Below are 10000 nucleotides of genomic sequence, written 5' to 3'. Positions count from 1 at the left end.
CCGGCCCGAACACCGGACCCCCGCCGTGGGCTTCCCCATGACAGAGAAGCCCCGGAAGAAAGCCCGGCCGGCCGGGGGCCCTCTCCGACGCGACCCGAAAAGCCTCATCGATCGGGGCGGACGCGGCTGCACGAGGGCAGAGGAGGCAGCGGAGCGCAGAGGCAAAGCCCCAGCAGCCGCGGAACCGCCCGGCCGAAAGCGTGCAACGCACACCACGGCCCCACGGCAGCCCACCAAGGCGCACGCCCCACCGGCCGGCGCCGCCACGGGTGCGGCTGGGCCGAGAGCGGACGGGCTTGGGGGCTCCGCACGCGTGCGAGCGGGGACACGCGTCCCCGGACCGATCCGCTCGCGGATCGGTCCCGGCACAGGGTAGACCGGGGGGGTGCCGCCACCCGCCCGCGGACAACGGCTCTCCTGGCCGGACGACGGAAGGACGGGACCGCCGGGCCGGGGTGGGGATGGCCTTCACCCTTTTCCGCCCAGGGAACCCGTCCGAGCGTTCGAGAAAGGTGCCACCGGCTTTCGCCCGCCCCGCGGCTGGCGCGCTCTCTCTCTCTCTCTCTCTCGGCCTCTCTTTCTCTCCCCTTCGGAAAAGCCGGGGTACGGCACCGATCAACGGAAAAAAAAAAAAAAAAAAAAAGGCACATGGCGTGCGCGGCCCACAAGGACCCGTGCTAACCACGGGCGCCGGGGGCCCGGGGGGGGGCGAGGCGCGCGCCGCCTTCTCGCTGCCCCCCCCTTCGAAACCCACCGGCATCGCTCGGCTCGGGGCTCGCTCGGGCCCCCGGCTCCACACAACCTCGGCTTTCGTGGGCCCGCACGCTTCTCGGTGCCGCGGCTTAGGGCCGCGAGAGGAAAAGGCCATCGGAGGCCGGGCGGGCGGGGGCCCCCCACAGCACCCGCACACGCCCTTGAAAAAATAGCAACGGACCGCCCGGGGCAGAAGCGGGCTCGGTCGCCACGACCGAGGAAGGGCGAGGCGCCGCCGCCTCGCCCGCGACCTTCCGGGGGTTGCTCTCTGCCGGGGGCTTCGGTCCGTGCTAGGGCGGGCCGGCCACCGCGGCCGGCCCCTCTCTGCCCGCGAAAAAAACAGCCCGCCCGCAAGGCGGGTCCCCGGCTTAAGGCCGAGGAAGGGGGTGACTTCAACAGCACGCGCCGGTGGGACGGGGTGCCGCCACCCCGGCTCCACGGCTCATCGGGCGACCGCCGTCACCGAGCCCCTCCGGCCACGCGGCGAATGCCGAGGCCAGGCCGCGCGCCCCACCGCTGCCCTTCCGACACGGACACGCTGGCAAACAGGTCGGGAGCGGGGGAACCGGGCGCCGCCACCGCGGCGGGCTGGCCGGGCCTTGCTCGGGGAGGAGGCTCTCGGGCGAGGGCCGGGGAAAAAAAAAGCCCGGCCGCGTCGACCCCCGGCTGCCGGCCACTGCCACCGGACCGGCTGCCGGAAAAATGCCTGCCGGAGCGGGCCCCGGCTTAAGGCCAGGCGGAAAAGGGACGAGGCGCCGCCGCCTCACCTGCCACCGATCGTCCCAGGGGGGCCGCCCCCCCTTCAACCGGGCCGGCACGGCAGCCGACCGGAGCGGAGCAACACACACGCGGGGCTTCTCACCGCCTCGCTGCGGCCAGCGAGCGGCTTCTCGACACGGTCTTTCGGGCCGTCTCTCTCGGCTCTCGGCTCTCTCTCTGGTGGCCCTTCACACTGCCCATTCTCTTCTCTCTGGCTTCTCGGGCAGCTCTCCCCGAAAGAGCGCCCTGGGCAGGACGGGAACCGGGACCAAGCCACGCGGCTCACCCGGCCTAGGCGGCACTCGCTCTGCCCCGACGACCGCGCGGCGCGGCCGCCCTATCCTCCGCCTTGCGACGCAGGCACCCTGGAAACCTGCGGGGACGCGGCCCGTCACCTCGCTCCCAATATACGGAAAGATAAGTCCAAGGCCGCCGACGCCTCCAAGGAGACGAGTGGAAGTCGACCGGGAGGGTGCGCCAGCGCAGGCCGACCGCTACGTCGACATAGCCGGAGGCAGCCTGGAACAGCGACCCCTTGGTGAACTTCCGCAGGCGGCCGCGACACCAGGTCTACCCGGGCGGACGGAGACCAGGTCTACCCCGGCTCCGGGATACCAGGTCTACCCCGGCCGCCGGGTACAAGGTCTACCCCGTCTCCGGGATACCAGGTCTACCCCGGCCGCCGGGTACAAGGTCTACCCCGGCTCCTGGATACCAGGTCTACCCCGGCCGCCGGGTACAAGGTCTACCCCGTCTCCTGGATACCAGGTCTACCCCGGCCGCCGGGTACAAGGTCTACCCCGGCTCCTGGATACCAGGTCTACCCCGGCCGCCGGGTACAAGGTCTACCCCGTCTCCTGGATACCAGGTCTACCCCGGCCGCCGGGTACAAGGTCTACCCCGTCTCCTGGATACCAGGTCTACCCCGGCCGCCGGGTACAAGGTCTACCCCGGCTCCTGGATACCAGGTCTACCCCGGCCGCCGGGTACAAGGTCTACCCCGGCTCCTGGATACCAGGTCTACCCCGGCCGCCGGGTACAAGGTCTACCCCGTCTCCTGGATACCAGGTCTACCCCGGCCGCCGGGTACAAGGTCTACCCCGGCTCCTGGATACCAGGTCTACCCCGGCCGCCGGGTACAAGGTCTACCCCGTCTCCTGGATACCAGGTCTACCCCGGCCGCCGGGTACAAGGTCTACCCCGTCTCCTGGATACCAGGTCTACCCCGGCCGCCGGGTACAAGGTCTACCCCGTCTCCGGGATACCAGGTCTACCCCGGCCGCCGGGTACAAGGTCTACCCCGGCTCCTGGATACCAGGTCTACCCCGGCCGCCGGGTACAAGGTCTACCCCGGCTCCGGGATACCAGGTCTACCCCGGCCGCCGGGTACAAGGTCTACCCCGGCTCCGGGATACCAGGTCTACCCCGGCCGCCGGGTACAAGGTCTACCCCGGCTCCGGGATACCAGGTCTACCCCGGCCGCCGGGTACAAGGTCTACCCCGGCTCCTGGATACCAGGTCTACCCCGGCCGCCGGGTACAAGGTCTACCCCGTCTCCTGGATACCAGGTCTACCCCGGCCGCCGGGTACAAGGTCTACCCCGTCTCCTGGATACCAGGTCTACCCCGGCCGCCGGGTACAAGGTCTACCCCGTCTCCTGGATACCAGGTCTACCCCGGCCGCCGGGTACAAGGTCTACCCCGTCTCCTGGATACCAGGTCTACCCCGGCCGCCGGGTACAAGGTCTACCCCGGCTCCGGGATACCAGGTCTACCCCGGCCGCCGGGTACAAGGTCTACCCCGGCTCCGGGATACCAGGTCTACCCCGGCCGCCGGGTACAAGGTCTACCCCGGCTCCGGGATACCAGGTCTACCCCGGCCGCCGGGTACAAGGTCTACCCCGGCTCCGGGATACCAGGTCTACCCCGGCCGCCGGGTACAAGGTCTACCCCGGCTCCGGGATACCAGGTCTACCCCGGCCGCCGCGTACAAGGTCTACCCCGGCTCCTGGATACCAGGTCTACCCCGGCCGCCGGGTACAAGGTCTACCCCGTCTCCTGGATACCAGGTCTACCCCGGCCGCCGGGTACAAGGTCTACCCCGTCTCCTGGATACCAGGTCTACCCCGGCCGCCGGGTACAAGGTCTACCCCGGCTCCTGGATACCAGGTCTACCCCGGCCGCCGGGTACAAGGTCTACCCCGGCTCCTGGATACCAGGTCTACCCCGGCCGCCGGGTACAAGGTCTACCCCGTCTCCTGGATACCAGGTCTACCCCGGCCGCCGGGTACAAGGTCTACCCCGGCTCCGGGATACCAGGTCTACCCCGGCCGCCGGGTACAAGGTCTACCCCGGCTCCTGGATACCAGGTCTACCCCGGCCGCCGGGTACAAGGTCTACCCCGGCTCCGGGATACCAGGTCTACCCCGGCCGCCGGGTACAAGGTCTACCCCGGTTCCGGGATACCAGGTCTACCCCGGCCGCCGGGTACAAGGTCTACCCCGGCTCCTGGATACCAGGTCTACCCCGGCCGCCGGGTACAAGGTCTACCCCGGCTCCTGGATACCAGGTCTACCCCGGCCGCCGGGTACAAGGTCTACCCCGTCTCCTGGATACCAGGTCTACCCCGGCCGCCGGGTACAAGGTCTACCCCGGCTCCTGGATACCAGGTCTACCCCGGCCGCCGGGTACAAGGTCTACCCCGGCTCCGGGATACCAGGTCTACCCCGGCCGCCGGGTACAAGGTCTACCCCGGCTCCGGGATACCAGGTCTACCCCGGCCGCCGGGTACAAGGTCTACCCCGTCTCCTGGATACCAGGTCTACCCCGGCCGCCTGGAACAAGGTCTACCCCGGCCGCCGGGATACCAGGTCTACCCCGGCCGCCGGGTACAAGGTCTACCCCGTCTCCGGGATACCAGGTCTACCCCGGCCGCCGGGTACAAGGTCTACCCCGTCTCCTGGATACCAGGTCTACCCCGGCCGCCGGGTACAAGGTCTACCCCGTCTCCTGGATACCAGGTCTACCCCGGCCGCCGGGTACAAGGTCTACCCCGGCTCCGGGATACCAGGTCTACCCCGGCCGCCGGGTACAAGGTCTACCCCGGCTCCGGGATACCAGGTCTACCCCGGCCGCCGGGTACAAGGTCTACCCCGGCTCCGGGATACCAGGTCTACCCCGGCCGCCGGGTACAAGGTCTACCCCGTCTCCGGGATACCAGGTCTACCCCGGCCGCCGGGTACAAGGTCTACCCCGTCTCCTGGATACCAGGTCTACCCCGGCCGCCGGGTACAAGGTCTACCCCGTCTCCTGGATACCAGGTCTACCCCGGCCGCCGGGTACAAGGTCTACCCCGTCTCCTGGATACCAGGTCTACCCCGGCCGCCGGGTACAAGGTCTACCCCGTCTCCTGGATACCAGGTCTACCCCGGCCGCCGGGTACAAGGTCTACCCCGTCTCCTGGATACCAGGTCTACCCCGGCCGCCGGGTACAAGGTCTACCCCGGCTCCGGGATACCAGGTCTACCCCGGCCGCCGGGTACAAGGTCTACCCCGTCTCCTGGATACCAGGTCTACCCCGGCCGCCGGGTACAAGGTCTACCCCGGCTCCTGGATACCAGGTCTACCCCGGCCGCCGGGTACAAGGTCTACCCCGGCTCCGGGATACCAGGTCTACCCCGGCCGCCGGGTACAAGGTCTACCCCGGCTCCTGGATACCAGGTCTACCCCGGCCGCCGGGTACAAGGTCTACCCCGTCTCCTGGATACCAGGTCTACCCCGGCCGCCGGGTACAAGGTCTACCCCGGCTCCGGGATACCAGGTCTACCCCGGCCGCCGGGTACAAGGTCTACCCCGGCTCCGGGATACCAGGTCTACCCCGGCCGCCGGGTACAAGGTCTACCCCGGCTCCGGGATACCAGGTCTACCCCGGCCGCCGCGTACAAGGTCTACCCCGTCTCCTGGATACCAGGTCTACCCCGGCCGCCGGGTACAAGGTCTACCCCGTCTCCTGGATACCAGGTCTACCCCGGCCGCCGGGTACAAGGTCTACCCCGTCTCCTGGATACCAGGTCTACCCCGGCCGCCGGGTACAAGGTCTACCCCGGCTCCTGGATACCAGGTCTACCCCGGCCGCCGGGTACAAGGTCTACCCCGGCTCCTGGATACCAGGTCTACCCCGGCCGCCGGGTACAAGGTCTACCCCGTCTCCTGGATACCAGGTCTACCCCGGCCGCCGGGTACAAGGTCTACCCCGGCTCCGGGATACCAGGTCTACCCCGGCCGCCGGGTACAAGGTCTACCCCGGCTCCTGGATACCAGGTCTACCCCGGCCGCCGGGTACAAGGTCTACCCCGGCTCCGGGATACCAGGTCTACCCCGGCCGCCGGGTACAAGGTCTACCCCGGCTCCGGGATACCAGGTCTACCCCGGCCGCCGGGTACAAGGTCTACCCCGGCTCCTGGATACCAGGTCTACCCCGGCCGCCGGGTACAAGGTCTACCCCGGCTCCTGGATACCAGGTCTACCCCGGCCGCCGGGTACAAGGTCTACCCCGTCTCCTGGATACCAGGTCTACCCCGGCCGCCGGGTACAAGGTCTACCCCGGCTCCTGGATACCAGGTCTACCCCGGCCGCCGGGTACAAGGTCTACCCCGGCTCCGGGATACCAGGTCTACCCCGGCCGCCGGGTACAAGGTCTACCCCGGCTCCGGGATACCAGGTCTACCCCGGCCGCCGGGTACAAGGTCTACCCCGTCTCCTGGATACCAGGTCTACCCCGGCCGCCTGGAACAAGGTCTACCCCGGCCGCCGGGATACCAGGTCTACCCCGGCCGCCGGGTACAAGGTCTACCCCGTCTCCGGGATACCAGGTCTACCCCGGCCGCCGGGTACAAGGTCTACCCCGTCTCCTGGATACCAGGTCTACCCCGGCCGCCGGGTACAAGGTCTACCCCGTCTCCTGGATACCAGGTCTACCCCGGCCGCCGGGTACAAGGTCTACCCCGGCTCCGGGATACCAGGTCTACCCCGGCCGCCGGGTACAAGGTCTACCCCGGCTCCGGGATACCAGGTCTACCCCGGCCGCCGGGTACAAGGTCTACCCCGGCTCCTGGATACCAGGTCTACCCCGGCCGCCGGGTACAAGGTCTACCCCGTCTCCTGGATACCAGGTCTACCCCGGCCGCCGGGTACAAGGTCTACCCCGGCTCCGGGATACCAGGTCTACCCCGGCCGCCGGGTACAAGGTCTACCCCGGCTCCGGGATACCAGGTGTAGCCCGGGGGGCCGGACAACGGGTCTACCCCGGCGCCCGGAGGAAAAGTCTACTCCGGGGCCATGGCAAGAGGTATTTCCCCATACCCGGGTAGTAGAGCGTTTCTCAATGGCCGGCTTTACCTTTTTTTGCCTGGTGGGGGTGGGGGGGGCGGGCGCGAGGGGGGGGGCTCGGTGTGGGTTTTTTTGGGGGGTGGGGGAATGTGCGTTGCGGGACTTTTGGTTCGAGTTTTCTGGGTTTGTTTTAGGAGTTACGGGGTTATCCCTTTGTTTTTTGTGGCTTGGTTCCCCTTGGTCTGGTTTGGGGTTCGGGTTTCATTTCCCGCGCTTCCCCTTTCCTCCCTTCTCGAAGAGAACGACTCTTCTGTTCCCTCGGCGCAAGAAACTGATCCGGAAAAGGAATTTTCTTGACGAACTTTATTTCTTTTCTTTCCCTCTGGTACCCAGAGCGATCCCAGACCAAGCTGACAGGCAGCCTGCGTCAGCCTGCCGTCGAAGCAGCGTCAGCAGCCCCCTCCGCCCGGGGTGCCGCGCAGCCCTACCCGGCCGAACGGAATTTCAGTGGGGCCAGCGCGCAAGGGAAGCGAGGGAGGGAGGGAGGGACGGGGGGGCGGGGGGGGGAAGGGAGGGAGAGAGAGACAGAGAGAGAGGGGCACGGTGACACACACGCCGGCTCCACACACTCGCAATCCGACGCCGCCCCCTCAGAGCCCGCCCATCGACGGTTGGGGGCGCCCCGCCTGAAGACTTTCCCTGCCTCCGCCCATCGGCGGTTGGGGGCGCCCCGCCCTGCCCCATCAGACTCCCCGGCGCCGCTCGCAGACTACTTTCCCCACCCCCGTCGCCGTCCCCCGCCCGCTCTCTCCTCGGCCGGTTCGCACACCCGCAGCGGCGGGAGGGCCAGGAGCGGGCCGACACCGAGGAAGGCGGGTCCTTCGGCCAGCAGGGCCGGGGCCCGCGGCAGAGGCGGCCCCTTTGCCGAGAAGCCTTCTCTTCGGCTCTCGCCCAGCCTTCTGCTTTGACGGCCTTCTTTCCTTGACGCTCCAGCCCGGCCTGGCCCCGTCCGAGCCCGGGGCAGGACGGCAGCGGGGTGGGGGGGAGGGGGGTCGAGCGGCTGAAGGCAGTGAGGGATCCGGAGACGGAGGCAGGAGCCGGGCCGCTGTCGCTTTGGGCACGGAGGAGGCGGGAGCGCTGCCGGCTCCCAACGGCCGGCTCCTTCCCTCTCTAGACTGGCGCCGGGCGGCCGCAGGGTGGGTCGTGCGCGGGACAGCAGGTCCGCCCGGGACACCAGGGCGACAGTTCTGCCGCAGCAGCCGGGCGGCCGGAGGCCGGGCCCGGAGTAGGACGACAGGTCTACCCCGGCGCCCGGAACACCAGGTCTACCCCGGCTCCAGGGCAACAGGCCTACCCCGGCGCCCGGAATTCCAGGTCTACCCCGGTGCCCGGAACACCAGGTCTACCCCGGCTCCAGGAGAACAGGCCTACCCCGGCGCCCGGAATTCCAGGTCTACCCCGGCTCCAGGGGAACAGGCCTACCCCGGCGCCCGGAATTCCAGGTCTACCCCGGCTCCCGGAAGACCAGGTCTACCCCGGCGCCCGGAAGACCAGGTCTACCCCGAGGCTTCCGTGCACCAGGTCTACCCCGGCGCCCGGAAGACCAGGTCTACCCCGAGGCTTCCGTGCACCAGGTCTACCCCGGCGCCCGGAACACCAGGTCTACCCCGGCTCCAGGGGAACAGGCCTACCCCGGCGCCCGGAATTCCAGGTCTACCCCGGCGCCCGGAAGACCAGGTCTACCCCGAGGCTTCCGTGCACCAAGTCTACCCCGGCGCTCGGAACACCAGGTCTACCCCGGCTCCCGGAACACCAGGTCTACCCCGGCTCCAGGGGAACAGGCCTACCCCGGCGCCCGGAATTCCAGGTCTACCCCGGCGCCCGGAAGACCAGGTCTACCCCGAGGCTTCCGTGCACCAAGTCTACCCCGGCGCTCGGAACACCAGGTCTACCCCGGCTCCAGGGGAACAGGCCTACCCCGGCGCCCGGAATTCCAGGTCTACCCCGGCGCCCGGAAGACCAGGTCTACCCCGAGGCTTCCGTGCACCAAGTCTACCCCGGCGCTCGGAACACCAGGTCTACCCCGGCTCCCGGAAGACCAGGTCTACCCCGAGGCTTCCGTGCACCAGGTCTACCCCGGCTCCCGGAACACCAGGTCTACCCCGGCTCCAGGGGAACAGGTCTACCCCGGCGCCCGGAATTCCAGGTCTACCCCGGCTCCCGGAAGACCAGGTCTACCCCGGCTCCAGGAGAACAGGCCTACCCCGGCGCCCGGAATTCCAGGTCTACCCCGGCTCCCGGAAGACCAGGTCTACCCCGGCGCCCGGAAGACCAGGTCTACCCCGAGGCTTCCGTGCACCAGGTCTACCCCGGCGCCCGGAAGACCAGGTCTACCCCGAGGCTTCCGTGCACCAAGTCTACCCCGGCGCCCGGAAGACCAGGTCTACCCCGAGGCTTCCGTGCACCAAGTCTACCCCGGCGCCCGGAAGACCAGGTCTACCCCGAGGCTTCCGTGCACCAAGTCTACCCCGGCGCTCGGAACACCAGGTCTACCCCGGCTCCCGGAAGACCAGGTCTACCCCGAGGCTTCCGTGCACCAGGTCTACCCCGGCTCCCGGAACACCAGGTCTACCCCGGCTCCAGGGGAACAGGTCTACCCCGGCGCCCGGAATTCCAGGTCTACCCCGGCTCCCGGAAGACCAGGTCTACCCCGGCTCCAGGAGAACAGGCCTACCCCGGCGCCCGGAATTCCAGGTCTACCCCGGCTCCCGGAAGACCAGGTCTACCCCGGCGCCCGGAAGACCAGGTCTACCCCGAGGCTTCCGTGCACCAGGTCTACCCCGGCGCCCGGAACACCAGGTCTACCCCGGCTCCAGGGGAACAGGCCTACCCCGGCGCCCGGAATTCCAGGTCTACCCCGGCGCCCGGAAGACCAGGTCTACCCCGAGGCTTCCGTGCACCAAGTCTACCCCGGCGCTCGGAACACCAGGTCTACCCCGGCTCCCGGAACACCAGGTCTACCCCGGCTCCAGGGGAACAGGCCTACCCCGGCGCCCGGAATTCCAGGTCTACCCCGGCGCCCGGAAGACCAGGTCTACCCCGAGGCTTCCGTGCACCAAGTCTACCCCGGCGCTCGGAACACCAGGTCTACCCCGGCTCCC

The sequence above is a fragment of the Lonchura striata genome, chromosome 28 (assembly GCF_050655825.1).
Source record: "Lonchura striata isolate lonStrDom1 chromosome 28, ASM5065582v1, whole genome shotgun sequence".
In the NCBI taxonomy this organism is placed as follows: domain Eukaryota; kingdom Metazoa; phylum Chordata; class Aves; order Passeriformes; family Estrildidae; genus Lonchura; species Lonchura striata.
This window is presented reverse-complemented; position numbering follows the sequence as displayed.